Source organism: Podarcis gaigeae (assembly GCF_964106915.1).
Source record: "Podarcis gaigeae genome assembly, chromosome: 5".
NCBI lineage: Eukaryota > Metazoa > Chordata > Lepidosauria > Squamata > Lacertidae > Podarcis > Podarcis gaigeae.
The window spans coordinates 29,122,432-29,142,680 of NC_139681.1; the positions used below are offsets into that span (position 1 = coordinate 29,122,432).

At 43.9% G+C, this 20,249-nt stretch overlaps 1 long non-coding RNA gene across 1 annotated transcript in view; it reads left to right on the top strand.

Annotated features, from left to right (window-relative positions):
* LOC310845410 overlaps positions 1 to 20,249 on the top strand; it is a 722,498-nt gene that overhangs the window by 199,601 nt on the left and 502,648 nt on the right. Inside the window, exon 4 of the long non-coding RNA XR_014564670.1 lies at positions 16,764 to 16,916. This is a non-coding gene — a long non-coding RNA (uncharacterized lncRNA). The remainder of the gene's footprint in view (positions 1 to 16,763; positions 16,917 to 20,249) is intronic.

Genomic DNA, 20,249 nt, shown 5'->3' on the forward strand with positions numbered 1-20,249 from the left:
ACCCGTGAAAATCTACGAAAGCAAATATATATATATATATATATATATGTCAGGAAACTGCCATCGGAAGAACAGGTGGCGGAAGGAGGATAGAAGAGACTCAGCAGCAGAAGAGGGAACCAGTAGGGGGGGAGCAGGAGCTCCAAGGGACAGGAAGTCGGAGGGGAGGCTCTGGGACACTTCCAGTGAGAACAGTGAGGAGGTATCAAGGCCCCCTTTAGCGACCCCCACCCCTCGCCGGAAGCTGTCACGCAGGGAATCTAGGAGACGCGTTTCCGTTAAGCAGCTTTTATGCTGGAAACGTTTCCGCAAGCGCCCACTGTCGGATTCTACCAGTGACTGACGGAGCCATGTCCAAGGGCTCCGCTCAAGGCAGAGCTTTGCTACGTTAAGCAAACTCCGAGGGACTAACCCTTTTACGCACAAGTAGCTCATTGTCCCATCACAGCAATCCGACAGTCCCTGAAAGCACTTGTGCAAGGAGAGGCATCATGAGCAATCCAGCCGGAGCCGGAGAAGGGGGAGCAGCTGCAGCCGTTCCAAGCCTGGAAGAAAGGTACAGGATGTTGGAGGTTCAGTTAGCCCTGCAAACGGCTAGGCTTGAGGAGAGGAGGGCTCACGATGCAGAGAAGGGAAAAGCCACCCAAGTCTCAAGGAAGATGCCGGGACTGGTGTAGAAATTTGGGGGTGATCCCAGGAACTATCAAGCCTTTAGGACAGAAATGCAATATGCCCTTAATCTGCAGTTTGATGATTTTCCTGATGAGGAATCGAGGGTGGCGTTTGTGATTGGCCATCTAGAAAAAGGGGCGAGAGACTGGGTGAGACCCCTGATGGCAGCCAATAACGAGGTCCTAAAGGACACAAGGAAGTTTTTTCGCGCCATGGATCTGATGTTCTCCAGTGAGATTGAGCAGGGAGTGGCGCGCAGACAGTTAATGGCGTGTAAGCAAGGGAACCGATCTGTCCGTGAGTACTGGACTGAGTTCACCATGTTGATCCATAAATTAAGTTGGGATTTGTCTGCGGAACCGATACAAATGCTGTTCGAAGAAGGATTATCTTCGGCAGTAAAACATGAACTTTCCTGGGCGCCCAGGGCGGAGTCTATGGACCAGCTTACTAAATCAGTGCTGGCCATAGGAGCACGGCAGGAGGCCAGAGCCTTGGAGAAGCGGGAAGGGAAAGAGGAGCGTTGGAGGGATTTCCGCATTCCAGAGATTCCAGAGCAGCCTTCCCAGCCAGCAGAGCTGATGGAAATCGGAACAGCGCGCGCGCACGCAGTTTCAAACCCCAGCGAAGGGCGGAAGAAGGAGGGGAAAGGCGCCAAGAAATGTTTTCTCTGCCAACAGCCAGGTCACTTTGCCAGGGTTTGTCCGCAAAGAAAGGAATGGCAAGGAATGGCGGGAGCTGTTGGGGAGGAGGTGGAGGGGGCTAAGGAGTCAGTAAAAGCCAACGCCTGGCTGCAACCATCGGGGCACAGCAGCCAGGCCAAGGATCAGTGAATGTGCCCACGCCGGAACCACCAAGACCAGCGCTAGTAATAGAGGTGTTGCTAGAACTGGCAAACGGACACCCGCTAAAGGTTAAGGCGCTATTGGACTCAGGCAGCTCCTGCAACTTTATGAGTAAGGAGTTTGCAGCCGCACACCAGATACAAACCATCCCTTTAAAAAAGCCTCTGCAGGTGACCACGATTGATGGGAGGGCGCTGTTGGGAGGAGAAGTTAACCAGCAAACTGTCCCCATGACAATGAGGGTGGCAAGACACACGGAACTGATAGCGTTTAATATAGCCACTTTGGGAGGAGCGCCCATCATTTTGGGGATGAGCTGGCTAGCGCTGCATGATCCGCTCGTGGGATGGCATCAGAGAGTGGTTTCCTTTGGGTCAGCGCATTGTATGGGACTCTGCACGGAAAAGGGGGGCCAAGTAGGTACCCAGGCCACGTTAGCAAAGATAGAAGCAACAAATCAAGGAAGGGTACCACGACAATATGCAGATTTGGCCAACGTCTTCAGCGAAAGGGAAGCAAATAAACTACCCCCGCACAGACCCTTTGACTGCCAAATCAACTTACTCCCAGGAGCACAATTGCCAGTGGGCAAGGTGTATGCAATGTCAGACAGGGAGATGCAGGAGTTAAGGGAGTTTATTGACAAAAACCTTAAGCGTGGGTTCATCAGAGAGTCACGAGCGGTGGGGGGTAGCCCAGTGTTCTTTGTGGACAAAAAAAATACAGATAAACCGAGATTGGTTGTGGACTTCCGGGCCCTGAACGCAGTGTCCGAACCCGTGACTTTCCCCATGCCCAGAATCGATGACATTCTGACCCGGGTGAGAAAAGGGAAATTTTTTACCAAGCTGGACCTGAGGGGGGCGTATAACCTGATACGTATGAGAAAGGGAGATGAGTGGAAAACCACTATGTTCACCCCCTTGGGGGCCTTTGAGTACTGTGTTATGCCTTTCAGCCTCCGGGGGGGTCGGCAGTTTTTCAATCATTTATGAATCACGTCCTAGGACCATTGCTTTACAAGAACTGCGCTGCGTTCTTAGATGACGTACTAGTGTACTCAGAGGATGAAGAGCAGCATGTGCGAGATGTACGAGAGGTACTGAGCAAACTGCAAGAAAACCAGCTGTGGGTGAAACTGGAGAAGTGTCAGTTTCACACCAGAGAGGTGGAATTCCTAGGGTACCGGTTGTCAGACAAGGGGCTGGCCATGGATCCTAGCAAGGTGCAAGCGGTACTGGAATGGAGACCACCGAAAACTAAGAAAGATGTGCAAAGGTTTTTGGGGTTCGGAAACTTCTATCGGAAGTTCATCAAGAACTTTGCCCACTTAACGGCCCCCATCACGGATTGTCTCAGCAGTAAGAAAAAATTTGTCTGGACGGAAGAAGCGCAGCGAGCATTCGAAAGTTTAAAGAGGGCGTTTGCTTCGGAAGAACAACTCTTACACGTGGATCTGCAGAAGCCGATGAGAGTGGAAACTGACGCGTCTGACAGAGCGGTGGGCGCCGTACTCCTCCAGCCGGGACAGGATACGTCAGAATGGAGACCGTGTGCCTTCTTCTCGAGGAAGTTGAACAAATCCGAGAGGAACTATACCGTGTACGACAGGGAATTACTCGCCATCCATGAAGCGTTTAAGAGATGGCGACACCTGTTGATCGGGGCGCAACACAAGGTTCAAGTGCGGACAGACCACAAAAATCTAGAATACTGGAGGACAGCCCGAGTACTGAACCAGAGACAAGTAAGATGGGCGCAAGAGTTCTCCAAGTTCAATTTTGAAATTCGCTACGTGCCGGGGGCAGAGAACGTCAGAGCGGACGCTCTCTCCAGAAAACCTGAGTACTTAGAGGGGGAAGGAGTGGCGGAAGAAAGACATATCATCCCTGAGGACCACTGGGTTTGTGGGGCGGCATTGGTGGGGCAAAGAGAACTGGTAGAGGGTACTGAGAACGATGAATATGCCCAAGAAAAGCTTAGGGAACTCAGGGAGACAGGTGAGAACACAGGGGGTTTTGAGGAAAAGAACGGAAAACTATATTACAAAGGGGCACTCTACATACCAGATGGGGAACTAAGAGGGCGGGTGCTCAAACAATTGCATGACAGCCCCACGGCGGGGCACTTCGGACAGCACAAGACCATGTGGTTGGTTACCAGGGAGTTTTGGTGGCCCAAGGTGAGGGAAGACATGCGGGAGTATGTCCGGGGATGCGACAGGTGCCAAAGAGCAAAGGGAGAGAGGTTGGTGCCAGCAGGGTTATTAGAACCCTTACCCACCCCAGAAAGGCCATGGGAGATGGTATCCATAGATTTCATGACCGATCTACCGAAATCCAAAGGGAAAACAGCGGTCATGGTGGTAGTAGATCTACTAACTAAGATGTGCCATTTTATAGCTTGCTCACATGCAGTCACAGCGGAAGAAACCGCAAGGTTGTTTGTAAAGCATATTTTCAGGTTGCATGGCGCCCCCTTGAGGGTTTTGAGCGACAGAGGGAAACAATTTACTTCCAGGTTCTGGAGGAAGCTAATGAGCTTGCTGCATGTGGAGGTAAGTTTTTCCACCGCCAGGCACCCAGAAACAAATGGGCAAGCAGAAAGGGCAAACGGGGTTTTGCAACAATATCTGAGGTGTTATGTAAAAGACAGAGAAACTGATTGGGTAGATAAGTTACCTCTGGCAGAATTTGCCTACAACAACGCGGAAAACGTGTCCACAGGGATGAGTCCCTTTCTGGCCAATTATGGGTGTCACCCTCGAGCATTCCCAGGAGAAGGAGGGGAGAACTGGAGTGTACCGGCGGCGGAACACTTTGTGGAAGAAATGGAAGCAATCCACCGGCAGCTCCAACTCAACTTGGAGAAAGCCAAAGAAGAATATAAGAAACAAGCAGACAGAAATAGGAGGGAAGGTGAAACCATAAGGGTGGGAAACCGGGTGTGGCTATCCACCCAAGGACTGCCGTTTAAGGGAGGGTGTAAGAAATTGAGACCCAAACGGTTGGGATCCTTTGAGGTCATACAACAGGTTAACACAGTAGCATTCAAACTCAGATTGCCCAGTCACATGAAATTGCACCCAGTATTTCACAGATCATTACTGTCACCGTACCGAGAGGGACGGGAGTGGGGGGAACGTGAGAGGGAGGTCACCCAAACACCTGTCATAGAAGAGAGAGAACGCAACATGGAAGTGGCAGGAATCATTGATTCCAGGTGGAAGGGGAATCGGGTGGAATACTTGGTAGAATGGGAGGGGGAGGAAGAGTCAGAAAACACGTGGGTGCCGGCAGAAGACGTCCACGACGAGGTTTTGATAGAAACGTTCCATCAGCGTTTCCCAAGAAAACCGCAGCCGGTGGAGCGATTTAGGAGGGAATACTTCGGGACCACTGATGAGGAAGGGGTGTTTGAAGGGTTCCCAGAGTCAGGGGGTGAGGAGGCGGCATACTCCGACGAAGAAGAGGAAGACGGGGAAGGAAATGGAAGGCAGTGGCTAGAAGTGTTTGAATCCTCTGAGGACGAGGAGAGTTCCTTCCGAGGCTTTCCAGCCTCACCGCCTGTGGAAGAGGAGGCGGGAGGGGGTGGAGGGGGGCCTGGAGGGGAGGTGGATGTCAGGAAACTGCCATCGGAAGAACAGGTGGCGGAAGGGCTCCAGGAGGATAGAAGAGACTCAGCAGCAGAAGAGGGAACCAGTAGGGGGGGAGCAGGAGCTCCAAGGGACAGGAAGTCGGAGGGGAGGCTCTGGGACACTTCCAGTGAGAACAGTGAGGAGGTATCAAGGCCCCCTTTAGCGACCCCCACCCCTCGCTGGAAGCTGTCACGCAGGGAATCTAGGAGACGCGTTTCCATTAAGCAGCTTTTATGCTGGAAACGTTTCCGCAAGCGCCCACTGTCGGATTCTACCAGTGACTGACGGAGCCATGTCCAAGGGCTCCGCTCAAGGCAGAGCTTTGCTACGTTAAGCAAACTCCGAGGGACTAACCCTTTTACGCACAAGTAGCTCATTGTCCCATCACAATATATATATATATATATATATATATATATATATATATATATATATATTATTTTCAAGTTACCCCATTGCTGCTGGGAATGAAGGTTAGACTGAAAATTGTCAGTAGTTGCTCTCCATAGCAAGCTTTCGCCTGATTCAAACTAAAGCATATTGCGGTCAGGGTTTTTTCCACAGCTCATCTCAGAAATAAAAAAGGTTCCGTCAAGGAACTTCCTTGTAACAATATAATTTAAAAATTGCCACTGCTGCTTCCTCTGCTGTAAGGCGGATGCCGACAAAGATGCTTAGAAAGTTGAGGTAATTTTATCTGTTTCAGCGTTTTAACTTTTGCATGTTTCAAAGTAGGGTTACAATTTTTTCTTGATTTTACTGTTTAGTCTTTTATAAACCACTGAGTTGTTTTTTGTTTTGTTTTTTACAATCAAGCAGTGAAACAAATAATAAATAAAGTTTCCTCCCATAGGCCCCCTCTGACATCAGAGTCCTACCCCCACCAGATTGGGGAGGGGGGGTTACAGCTGTAGCAGCACCACAGTCTTACATACAGGAGATTTGCAAGCCACCCAAAAGCACTTTGTGGGCAATATTAAACTAGCAGCTTCCCACTTGTCTGCCGCTGCTGCCTAATAAAGGCAGAGTTCTGGACAAAGGATATGAGGATAAGTCCACTCCAGGGGTCGTGCTGGTGGATAAGGCCCATGGCCCTGTTAAATCCCAGAGGGTGCCAGTTTATTTTTGCTGTGCCAGCTCTCTGCTCTTATATATTGTTTTTATCCTGCCATATGATTTGCAACACTTTGCAAAGTTTCTGATTTGGAATACACTTTGAACTTCTGCACAGCAACAAACCATTTAAATATGGATTTTCTTTTGTCTAATCTTACTTTTTGACTGAAACAGATTGCTTCTTCGATTTAAGTAAAAACATTGGACTAAACTTATCTGTTTTATTTGGATAGCTTTCCCTAGTACGTTTTCCTATTTTATTTCCCCTAGAGAATTAAATCTGATAAAGATAGCTATAGGAATAGGCATCCATAATTATTTTCTACTTGTGGCTGAAAACTGAGAAACAGATTCCTAGGCTGCAATCCTATGCACGTCTACAAGTCCCACTGAGCACAGGTGTACTCAGTGCTATTTTTATAGAAAAAGAGGTGCTGGAACTCATCATGAACATCTCCCTTGTTCTCTTATAATGGCATTGGCACCTGCCTGAGAGGTGCTGGAATTCAGTTCCGCAGAGTTCCCACGAAAAGAAAAGCCTTGGGTGTATTTAATTCTGAATAAGCATGTATAGCCCTGGGGTAGTTCAGTTGGTAGAGCTTGAGACTCTGAAGCTCAGAGTCGTGGGTTCAAGTCCCACATTGGGCAAAAGATTCCCACATTTCAGGGGGTTGGACTAGATAATCCTTGTGGTCCCTTCCACCTCTACAATTCTTTGGGGACGCGGGTGGCGCTGTGGGTAAAACCTCAGTGCCTAGGACTTGCCGATCGCATGGTCGGCGGTTCGAATCCCCGCGGCGGGGTGCGCTCCCGTCGCTCAGTCCCAGCGCCTGCCAATTTAGCACTTCGAAAGCACTCTTAAGTGCAAGTAGATAAATAGGGACCGCTTACCAGCAGGAAGGTAAACGGCGTTCCGTGTGCTGCGCTGGCTCGCCAGATGCAGCTTGTCACGCTGGCCACGTGACCCGAAAGTGTCTGCGGACAGCGCTGGCTCCCGGCCTATAGACTGAGATGAGCGCACAACCCTAGAGTCTGGCAAGACTGGCCCGTACGGGCAGGGGTACCTTTACCTTTAAGCATGTATAGGATTGCATAGGGATGGAAGGGCTTACGGAAGGGACCAATTCTCATTTTCTCAATCTTAAATTCAGTTTGGGTGGACCTGAAGTTGTTGGCTTTGGATATTCAAGGGTTCCATCTCCTGATCAGTACAGACAATTCGTGAAGACCTACGTGACCAGACAGGGTCTCTGCTAAAAGGTTCTGGCTGATTCAAATGGGCCTATCAGGCAAGGTTTTAGACACTTTCAGACCCTCCAAGTGTCCATATTTTCCAGGTCCATCCTGGTTTCTGATTTGATCCTGGAATGTCCCACTTTTCCTTAAGATGTCCCTATTTTCATTGGAGAAATGTTGGAGGGTATGTAGTTATTCGACCCCTGAACCATCTGAATGAAATCCTGTATAGGGAAGGGTATTTTTAAAAAAATGTTTAATGTTTTATTATGTTTTTATGTATGTTAGAAGCTGCCCAGAGTGGCTGGGGCAAGCCAGTAAGATGTGTGGGGTATAATCGTAAAATTATTATGGAATGGGACGTCCCTATTTTCATCAGATAAATGTTGGAGGGTATGCACTTTGCTTCCCTCAAAGTGGGCTTCTGCCAACTTGGTACACAACATCACTTGGTGGAGTTACTTTTTTAAAAAGTTAATGACATCCATGGGGTTTTCTCCAAGAGAGGTGAATAGGAGAATGAGTTGCAGCACCATTAAAATACCAGCTGCCATTTTTAGCAGTATTCTAGATAGCTTGGGTGGCTCAAACTTGTTTCCCACATTGTCACTTCATGAAAGGTGTGCCCTTGGCTTCTATCCAGGTGCTGCACATTTCTCAGATGGATCTTGCATTGGGTCCTCACCACACTCTGCTTGCATTTGAGTGGGAATTTCTCCTAATAAATACATTTTTGTATGCAGTTTTGGCTAATGTACAGGTTTTTTGGGAGACTATACCCCCCAGCACAATGCACTTTGGTATGTTATTTTCAGTAACATCTGTGCTTTTTTTCTGGGAGTACTCAAGGGTATGTAGTACCGACACCTTTTTTTTCTAGAAGAAAAGCACTGAGTAACATATTCATTTTAATGCACACTTTCCCTTGATATATGCAGTTTTATTAACCTTATTTGGTTGGACAGCTGCGTTACAAAATTTGGATAAGTACCAACTTTGAAGGGCAACTGTACTTCAATTCTCATACATTTTTGGAAAGTAAAATTTTTATAGATAGCCTTTAAATGCAAACTGAACTATTCCCCCCCCCCCCCATTTCCCTAAGGTTGTGTATCTTTTTTTCCTGAGAATTAACCGTACTTTAGCAAAGTTTGATGGCATTTATGATCTACACAATGAAAACAATACTGAATAATCAGGGCAGTTTAGTTTGCGGAAAATCAACTGCATACTCTGGAATAGTTTTGCTAAAGCCCTTTGGAATGGCTCCATAATTAACCATGGGTTAAATGTCCTGGGGACTGGAGCTTGAATACTTCGTCAGTTCTAATAGCAAAATCAACAGCTTTGGCTGATCCGTGCATATTTTAGAACTGTTGACATGCCTTTTAGTTCAGATTAATTATTTTGATTGGCTTAAAGAAGACGTCTCTACCTGGGTTACTTTTTCCATTCTTTCCTACATGCAAATTCTTAAACACATGACCACCAGCAGAAGATGCAGCCATATTAAGCACTTTTAAGTATTTTCCATGGCAGAATTAAGAATATGCTCAACTCTTTCCCACTGAAATAACTAGGATTTAAAGGTGATAAACTTTGGCTGAATCAGGCCCAAGTGTCTTTAAATATTAAGAACAAAGGATTGTATTCACAGAATAGTAAAATTGTAGAGTTGGAAGGGACCCTGATGATCATCTAGTCCAACCCCCTGCAATGCAGGAATCTCAGCTAATGCATCCACAACAGATGGCCATCTGACCTCAGTTTAAAAATCTCCAAGGGTGTAGAGTCCACCACCTCCAAGGAAGTATGTTCCACTGTTGAACAGCTCTTACTGTCAGAAAGTTTTTTCTGATGTTTATTTGGACTCTCAGTCTCCTCTTATCCCGGGGCTATACATACCCAGCTCCCTCAGCTGTTCCTCATAAGGCTTGATCCTTGATCATCTTGGTCACCTTCTTCTGCACACATTCCGGCTTGTCAATATCCTTCTTAAAGTGTGGTGCCCAGAACTGGACACAGTACTCCAGGTGTGGCCTGACCAAGGTAGAATAGAGTAGGACAACAACAAATTACTTCCTTAGATCTGGACACTATACTTCAGTTGATGCACCCTAGAATAACATTAGCTGCCCCCCCCCCCCCCCGCTGCATCACACTGTTGACTCGTGTTAAGCTTGTGGTCTATTGAGATCCCTCAATCATTTTCACATTTACTACTGTCGAGTCAGATGTCCCCCATCTTATATTTCTGCAGCTGGTTCTTTCTACCTAAGTGTAGAACCTGCTATTTGTCCTTATTGAATTCATTATGTTAGTTTGTGCCCAATTCTCCAATCTGTTAAGGTCATCTTGAATCCTGATTCTGTCTTCGGCATTATCTACCACTCCCAACTTGGTGTGATCTGCATATTTAATGAGCATCCTCTCAATTTCTTCATCCAAGATGTTTATAAAGATGTTGAACAACAACAGGCCAAGGACAGAACTTTGTGGTACCCCATTTGTCACTTTTTTCCATTAGTGAGCACTCTTTTGGTTCAGTCAGTTAACCAACTACAAATCCCCCTGTTATCTCATCCAACCCACATATTACCAGCTTCCCTGCAAGCACATCATGGGGGATTTTGTCAAATTCCTTGCTGAAATCAAGATATACTATGTCCACAGCATTCCCCTGATTCACCAAGCTTGTAACGCTACCAAACTCTAGTCACTTAAATCCTACTCAGAATAGACCCACAGTAATTAATCAACCTAAACTAGTCATGTCCATTAATGTCAACGGATCTACTCTGCGTGGGACAAGCATTGACTACCACCCCAAAGTACTTATAATCCCTATTTCTGATGTATTTTGGTGCAGGCATTTGAAGTATTCCAACCTGAGTTTTGCTCAGTTTGGGCTAATATATTTAAGAAACATGACAACTCAAGATTTAACCATAGTTCATTCACAGAAGAATGTGGTAGTGGCTTCTTGGCGGGGGGTGTCTCAGGATCCAGCCAAAGAAGGTTATGCTACTGCTCACGATAGATGCCTTTTCCATAGTGTATGTTAGTTGCAGAAGTCTTAACATCACTCATACTGAGGAGGGCAACGGTACAGTACTAACTCCAGGCAACAGAAACAAAAAAAAAAATTAAACTCAGGAAAGCTACCATCTCCAAGCTTTGCTCATATCTATTTAAGACCTATTACTGAGTATATGTTCAACTCAGCCCACTGTGATTTGATTGATATTTTGACAGTTCCTTCACTGGCAGTGAAAAACTAAAAGTAATTTCATGTTATAAGCAAGCCCTGTTTTCTCAAAATAACAATTTAATAAGAGAAGACCTACTCCCAATGTATATGACTGATATATACCATAATTGGCATACCTGGAATTTTTTTGAGAGAGAAAACTGCTGACATGGTAGGGGGGAAAGGAGCATTAAGTAGTGATATAATTTATGATAATGGCTCACATCATTGAGCCTATCCTGATTCACAGTTGTTTCTTTTTCCAAATTTTGATGCTCTTTCATCCCTACGTGTTTCACCTGCATCATTTTTGAAAAACTTGGATGTGTGTTTTGTCACATGAACTTTGGGCCATTTACTGATCACATTTTTATGCATGTAATTTTACATAATTTTATTATGACATGTGTCTGCAGAAAGGGGATTGTGGAAAGTGAAGCTAACGCAGCAGGATTTTTTTTAAAAAAAGTTTTTCAAACAAACATTTATTTGAACAAATACCATCCAGGTCATTGTAATCCCACAAATGCCCACAGAATCTTTTTCAGTGTGTGCTCGCTTGCTTTCATGAGGGCACAAAATATGTGATCCTTTGTAAACAGTTTGAAACACACAAATTTTGCGGACACCCCTAGTTAAGAGGCACGTCAAAAAACACCACCAATATTAATCAGAAAGGGCTGACCTCTGAGACCCCAGTCCAGCTCTAGCTCTGCTTAGTTAGACATGAGGGCATCTAGTGGCTCTGAAAACCATCCTCACCAAAGATGTATCAAGGCAAATCAAGAGGACCAGAGTGAGCTCCACAGTACTGCATGTAGGTACACATCCATTTGTCCAACTTCGTTCACATAGGTTGGATATGTGGAAGCCTCGTTTTGCAGAAGGATATCCCTATGCCAGAGTGAGAAAACTCTTTTTAGGGAGCAGCATAAGGAACAGTTTCTTGCTGTTTGTGCGGACCATGATAGCTGATACCTTCTAAAACCCATTGATTACAATTCCATGATTCCATGATAGCTCCTTACAACTTCAATTTGCTTGCACAAGGCTGTGCTGAGGGTGGTAGGCTAGGTCACAAATAATGGCTAGTGACTCTACTTTGTACACCCCATACTTCCCCGTTTCCTTGCACAGCAGAGCCAACTGTATCCAGCTATATCCAACTGCAACTTCTCCAAAGTGCCGATGTGACAGTGCATTCATGAATGCTGCAAAGCCAGGTCACAGTCGCACAAAGAGGCATTGCTTTATCTTTGGGTTATGATGTTGGTAACAAAACACATGTGGCACTGTGTAGTGGAGCAGATGATTCACACTGTTAGCGCTGGTATCATTTTGGCTGTGAAAGTTCGTATGGGTCTTCTGTAGACTGACACTAATCCAAACGATTAGTAAAAAATAGCAAATTCACTCTTATGCATTATATGTGTTGGAGAAAAGGTGTGCTGTTTCTTCCCTTGAAATGGTTTCAAGAGAGATAGAAAAGAGAAATCCAAGCTTCGATGAGGTTGCAATAGCCCATGGGGATAAATAATGCATGAGCCATGTGGGGGGCAGATTTGGGCATTGCACAGGATGCCACAAGATATTTGAGACACCAAGTTCTGCCGCAGATTTCAAATTCCAAATTTGAGTAGCAAAATAGGAAATCTGGGGAAATTTCAAATATTTGTCTCAGCCCTACTGTGTATCTGTACCTGACTTGCAAATAAATCCACAAAAGACACTCACATGCCTGCATATACCAGTGTTTGTCATTTTTTATTTACCAGCCATGACTGGTATACCAACTATGGCCATTCTTGGACAGGAATAGCCTCAAGCTTCAATTACTCTGTGTGGGGCTGTCAAAATGCAATTTTATTTCACTTCAGGTTGGGCGATCTCTTAGTTAGATGGATGCTATCGGCAATTTAAGAAAATGTTATCTAATTGGTTTCTGACCACACACATTTGTTTAGTCTGTCTTAAAGAGAATATAGATAAATGTATATCTAATGCTCCAGATCACTAAATGCAATGCTCAGTGCCTCTTGTATATGGCTGTCAATTCTGATGCCAATGTAGCATGATATTAAGCTCTTTCTAATCTTTGTCATCCCAGTCATGGGAAGTTTCATATGGCTTCTGTCACTTGTCAGAGGCCACATACAGGTCCTCATAACGGTGAGGATAAAGAGAGGCGTTATGCTCCAGTAACCATCAGACTTGACAGTTATATACAGGAGACATGATTCCTGCAGTTTCTCATCTTTAATGAAAAGTATCTTGTCTCAAATGCTTCCATGTCATACTGGCTTTACATTTGCTCATCAGTTTTTGGAGTGAGGTCTGTGATTTCCAGTTTCAACATTAAGTCCAGAGTGGCTGAGGCAACCCAGTCAGATGGGCAGAGTACAAATAATAAAAATTGTTGTCATTGGTGTCATCTCCACCTTCCACTGTCACCATTTCTTTTCACCTTCTTTCACCTTCCAACTCACAGAAAGCAAAGGTTTGAAATGAGAAGCATTCTGTAGTTGTGCAGGCACCCTATGCCTTTTAGACTCTTGGGAAATTCAAAACTTCAATTTCCACAAGCTGCAAGGTGACAAATGGAGATGGAGTGGGGCACTCACTGCCCGTATGTTTACTTCAACGCCTCATGAAGGCTTTTGAGTGAGAGTGCCTCAGGACATATGGTTAAAAGCCCACATGGTCACACACATGAGAGCCTAAGTCAGCCTTTCTCAACCTTGGGTCCCCAGATGTTGTTGAACTACAACTCCCATCATCCCTAGCTAGCAAGGCCAGAGCTCAGGGATGATGGGAGTTGTAGTCCAACAACATCTGGGGAACCAATGTTAAGAAACACTGGCCTAGGTGGAGGTAAGTCCAATAGGAATTGTGTGGCGATGCCAATTATATGAACTGGTACTTATGCACTTGCATCTAGCATGACTGCAACTGGCTTTTTTTTTGGGGGGGGAGCAGTCACAATTGTCCAAAAGAACAGCGTCCGTAGGTCTTACCATTGCCTCCTTCAGTCTGTGTGATCCATGCTCTGACAAGTGACCACCAGGAGCTTTTAAACATATCAGCTGGGATATTGTGTCCTAGTTTTATGTATTTATTTGTATGTTGACAAATTTTTGTCACATATACTGCATTAATTCTGCCACCCAATTCTTGTCTAAATTTGTTGTATTCCCTAGTGAGCTATAATTTTGGAGTACAAAAAACTAGCTCTGGTATATTGATGCAGAGCCCAAGAGAGTGGCAGTTGAAAGACCATTCTCCTGGGCCTACAAACATTCTGCAGTTGTTATTCTCTTCCTGTTTTTCAGATAATATGCATTTTAATATCAACTTCTAATCCTCTTCTCAGGTAAATGAATATAAAAAATATAAACAGAATGATAAATATTGTATGTCTCGTCTAAAATGTCAAATGTTACTGATAGTGAAGCCTAGGCTAGCAAATACTGGATATCAAATAATATATTGATGTTCATTTTACTAATATGTATAGCCTCCTTTCCCTGAGAAATAAATCCAATAAATAAACAAAAGAAATGTAGTATATAAAAAATAGACCTCCATCTACCACAGAGTGGCTGGACACTGCTGAAGTCCAAGATGAAAAGGTCAAAATGTTGGTTAGGCCAAAAGGGCTTCTCTCCCATTCCATCTCCTCTGATAAGATGCATAGCTGATGGCCTTTCAGAGAGTCCAAGAGGAGAGGGGCTTGAATGAAAAACCTAGGCCAGGAATAGCCGACATGGTGCCCTCTACACATTCTTGAATTCAAGCTCCCATCAGCCCCTTTCAGCTTGGCCAGTGATCAGGAATGGCTGGAGTTGAAGACCACCAACATCTGGAGAGGATCGCACTGTGGAAGGCATAGACTGCCAAATATCAATCATTAGGTATCAAATAGCATGGCTTATCAGGTATCACATGAAATGTGCAGATCAGAGTTACTGCCTCTACATAGATTTCACAATGTTTTCACAGGATTAATAATTTAAGTCGCTGGACAATTCCTGGGGTACTAATGAAGTGGCAATGGTTTTGTTTTTTAATCTTGCAAAGCCACCCTGTCATCAACAAGGAATAGAGAATGAAGTTGATAATTTAGTATTCAGACCAAGCCTCTGGTGGACAGTAGATGCTGATGGCGTTTAGCAGTACTCGTGCTTTTCAACAATGATTCGTCGTAAAACATTTGTCTCCTGACTCTGTTATCAAACATTCTTTGGCACTCTCTCTCTCTCTCCTTATCTCCCCTCCCCCCCTCCAGCATGTCGCTAATGCCAGTTGAGATTTGAAATAGTCTGAACAACTGAATACTTAAACTACAAGGAGTCTGGGGCAAAGAATCTTGTATTTGTAAAAAGGGCAATATTTGCATTTTTAGAAGATAGTAGTAGCAATGATTCCTGGAACTCCATAAGCCCCCTGACAAATAAGATTCCATTTATTTATATTGCTATCTGGAAGAAAAGCTCCAATATAATAATTTTGCTTTCAGCATCATTCCCCCTACCCCTCCATTTTTAAGTACCGTTTGTTGCAAAGACTTCAACAGAAAACTGGAAGGCCTTCACAAACAAAAATAATGGGGAATTACCACCAGATCATGTAGTGTAGAGCTAGCCAACTTGATGCCTTCCAGAGGTTGTTTAATAACACTCCCATCATCTTTGACCATTGGTCAGGTACCTGGAGCTGATGGGAGTTGTATCCATGGCATAGTGCAATCTTGTGCATGTTTACTCAGAAATAAACCCCACTGATTTTAATGGTGCTTACTCCAAAGTAAGTTTCTACAGGGTTGTAGCTTGAGAATGTGTGTTCCTAAGCAACTTTCCTAATGCCACTCTTTATTTTTAACCTGTTCAGCACTGGATATTTTTGTCATCCATCATCATCATCATCTCAAATTAATAGTGTGGACACAAATAATAAACACTTAAAATTAAAATGATGCTACAATTTTGTAATCCCTAAATCAGGGTTGCCAGTGCTCCACCTGCAGGTGGCAGTTACCACACGAGTACCTCTTAAGGTGCCCACAAAAGGTCTCAGAAAACATTTCCTCAAGTATCCACAATACATGAGAGTCTTTTGCTCTTCCTATTCAGTTCCTGTTTGCACTGGCAGCGGTTTTGTGACTGGTGCTCATCACACTTCCTCAAAATTGCAAAAGTGCCCCCTGTCCAAAATGGGTTGGTGGCTCTTATCTTAAACCATTTTTTCACAAGTGGAATCCACTTCAAAATAAATTGCTTAACATTAGTGCCTTGGTTCTAGGCCCAGTGCAATGATTCCCAAACTCTGTGCTTCAAGAGGTTTTGAAGAATGCCTTGGAAAACAAAGCAGAGAAGATGAATGACTCTACCACTCTATTCACTTGGAGTGGGTAGGCCCTGGGCAACATTGGTCTCTCTATGACACCATATGGTTGGTGACATCAGCCCAAAGTAGGAAGAAAGGAATCAGGATGCACTAAGATTCTTTGATGCAGCCTGCATAACAGAGTGAAAGGCATAAAGGAATGCCAGAAGCATTTTCATTGCCAGACAGTATAGCCCCATCCCTACATGGACCAAGTACAGTAGTAATTGCACTCCAGGATGCTTGAGCTGTTAGCCAGACGGCAAAAACAGAAGCATAGTCATGGCCAAGGGGTAAGTTCTGCAGTCTAGTGAAGTGCAGGCAAAGCAAAGCAAGATGGCTTTGTATTGCTACTCTCAGGGATGGAGGAGGCATTCCAGTCAGCTCAAATTCAATTCACATCACATTCATTTCAATTCACTTTTCAAAACAATATGCAAACTGAAGCCCAGCTACTCTTCAAAATTGGCCCTTTGCTGCATTTTGTCATGCCAAGTAATGCATTCAAAAATGCATATAGTATGGTAAACTGTGCATATAAATGCATATTAGTGAAAATAAGATACAAAAATGCATCAGCACAAATTGCTTTGCAAAATCGTTTGCACACAAATTTGTTTAATAGGAGAAATTAGCAGGGGAATGCTGACAAGCTCTCTTGAGGACTCCCTCCCCTGCTTTCAAACTGCAGACTGATGTGGAAATGTGGATAACTGAACCTCAGAGTGGAAAAATGAGAAATTCTGTAAACTGCCTTGTGATCTTCAGGTGAAGGGTGGTATATACATTTAAACAAATAAATAAATGGGAAGAAAATGAAATTGAGATATTCTTCCATTGCTAGTGATGGGTTGTTCTGATTGAGGAGCAAGCTCTGAGGCCAGAGCTTTATAAGTCTGGGTAAGTGAGGATTGTCCTGTGGACTCAGCTGGCAGTTCCGTGGGTAGGTTTGTACCGTCTACGATTGCATCCTTCCTGCAGAGCAGGAATAGTGCTGGTGGCCCTGGAAATAAGGCACCAGGTGGATGCTGCACTTTGAGACCCCTACTATCAGTTTTGACTCAGGAACCCAAAATATAGGAAACACTGTCCTTGTGCATTACTTTATTCATAACCTTCCATTTGAATCCTTACTTCTGAATCGGTGCTTTTATCAGGCTAGTAGAGATGAAAATGTTCTTCAGTTCTGTTTCCCTACAATTGGATAGAGTGGTATTCTATTCAGTGTAATTTGGATTCAGAGCAACATTTCTTCCTGTTTTCCTCCACTCAAACCATAGAATACTGATGAATCGCAGGCAAAATTCACTGAGGGAGCTTGCCTTGTTTTTCTTTGTTGTTTTCTAACCAGTTTTTCCCTTTCTATGTACTGTTTTGTTTTTTGAATCCCTTTCCTGCTTTCATCTTGTCCCAGCATAAAAGCTAAATATTTTAGGAGCTATGGAAATGAGAACTTCACTGGTCTTGTTTGTCATACTTCCAACCTGAGTGCTTCATATTTCCTGTATTTTTGTGTGTGCTTCTTTGTGTGTGCTCATTGGAATATCCAGGTAAAGGGATATAAGCTACCAGTGCTAACCAGGGACTTCAGGCTGATACCTTAGAGAGCCATTGCTGGAGTGCCAGCCAGCAGTGGTCTGACCCAACATAAAGCAGCTTCTTATGACCATAAGTTTAAACCTAATAAACAATAAAAGGGGAAGGGAAGCATGAGAGGCTTCTTTCTGTCACCTCTCTTTCCCACAGAGACCTTTCATGTTTGAAGCCATTGCCAGTTCTTTCTTGACATAAATCCCACATTATACCATTGCAGCATTAGCCCTATTCAGAACAGTTGACAATGGAGTCGACCAAAGTGGTGGCTACCCTGCACTTAATTGTAAGTAGTGCCAAACCCAGGACCTGATGGGAGACATGTGTGGTTGAACTGACCACAAAATTGTCAAATTCAACATATACACAAGTGAATTGGCAAGGAAATTGAACACAGCCACATTTGATTTCAAAAGAGGAAACTTACCCATAATAGGGATTTTTTGAGCCTCCATCACTTGAAAGTATGATCAAAATGTATATGTAAGAAATAGCCACCTTACAACTTCTCTTTCTATAATAAAACTTCTATAATAATGCCCAGCTGTGTAGATTGACATATAAACTAAACAATGTCTTAGATTTCTTTTCAGACCTAACATGCAGGATAGATTATCCCAGGACCATTTTCTCCCATTTTACATTAAACAAAGTGTTGTGGTTTGTTAGTCAAACAAATGGTGAGTTGCCCAAGGTTATATGGGGAAAGAGTTTTATGCTTATACCCAAAAAACTGGCTCATATGTTGTCTGACTAAATGTCAGTTGATGCTGCTGTTCATCTTGTACAGATTAGTATTTTTAGTGTTGCCCATAAAACATTGAACCCTGGGCACACGTATGCCCTACTCCCCCTGCCCCCCCCCCCCGGCCGCTGCCACCACCAAAATATCTTCCTCTATAATCACTTCTGATAAGGGCTCTATTTAATAGGTTCAAAATGATTTGGCCCCAAGTCAGCCTGTCTTTGCATCTCCTTAGAAAAATGAAACTTAAAAAGAGCTACTTTGAAATCATTATTTTATTAAAAGGAATTCACTTCTGAGTGGAACAAGATAATTTGAAATTAATTACCATCTTGTAAAAAACAGCCGTGCGGTTGCTTGCTATGCAAATGCTACACTTGGAAAAAGTAACAAGAAGACCAGGAGAAAAACAAAACATGATGTGGGAAGAAATCTTTTATGTTGTTATTTTAAACTTTAGTCACTGTTCTTGTGACGGGGACTCATTATAACAGATGATACATATTGGCTCAGTGGAAGCCATTAGGGAGAAATCCAGTGAACTATCTTCTCCATTTATTATCTACCAGCCAGCAACATTCTCCATGGGGGAAGAAAAATCTATATTCACTGTCTGAATCATCAGACAAAATATTAAGAAAACCAGCAAACAGGACGCCGGATCCAGCACTCTCCACAAGTAGCAGTAGTTTGGGAAAGAGAACCAAAATATGGACCATTTGCAGTATCTTGCTCTGGATGATACAAATTTATTTCATGCTGAGAATCTGGCTGAACTGGGAAATTTCCTGTGTCAGCCACCAACCAATCAAAACAGGAAGAATAATGTATTGGGAGAGCTTTGTATTGGAAGGGTCATATCTCAGTGAATATGCTTTGCATGGAAAAGATCCCAGATTCAGTCCAAGGCATCTTCAGATAGGGTTGGGAAATATTTCTCTCTGAAATCCTGGAAAGCGGCTGCCAGTCACTGTAAACACCCTGAGCCAGGTGGGCTAATGTCCTCATTCAGTCTAAAGCAGCTTCCAGTTTCCTGGTGCCATAAGTCACAGTTTGCTGGGACATACAGGAGCTGTACAAAAGCATCTGCCAGAGTATACTAGATTTGAACTGTGAGTGTCTGGCTACATGTGCAAATGGCCATCATGGTGAGCAAGAAGAATGAAGCAGCTTTGCTCTCCAAGGTTCTTCAACCATCCCATGCTCTCGTGCTGTTTAATTCCTCCTCTCTTGCCTGGATATAGATACTTCCTGGTCAGGCCTGTGTTTTGTGCTTCCTAAGGTGGTTCTCCGTACCAGCAGAGTCTCTGTTTCAAACACTCCCACAGTGCTCCTTTCTGAACGGGATTCCAAACACACATTTGTGAATAATGCACACTGCCAAAATTCATTGCACAGTGTTTTTATACACATGCAAAAAGTGTAATTTAGAAATCTAAAAATCATTACCTCAGATAAGTTTGGTTTATTTGTATCTAGTCATCAGACTATCATCTATTATAAGCAAGAATAACAATAATTTGGACAAAAAACTTGCCTTCCAGGTGGAAAAATCAAAATTGGAAACAGAATTGTTAGATCCCAAAGTTAAGAATTTGTCAAGAATGTATAACTTGCTGTTGAAATGGAACACTCAGGATGAAACAGTGAAATCTGCTATGATTAAATGGGCACAAGATGTTGGACACAACATTATGATGGCTGACTGGGAACAGTTATGCACCACAGGTATGAAGTTTACGGCATGTAATGCCTTAAGAGAGAATATAATGA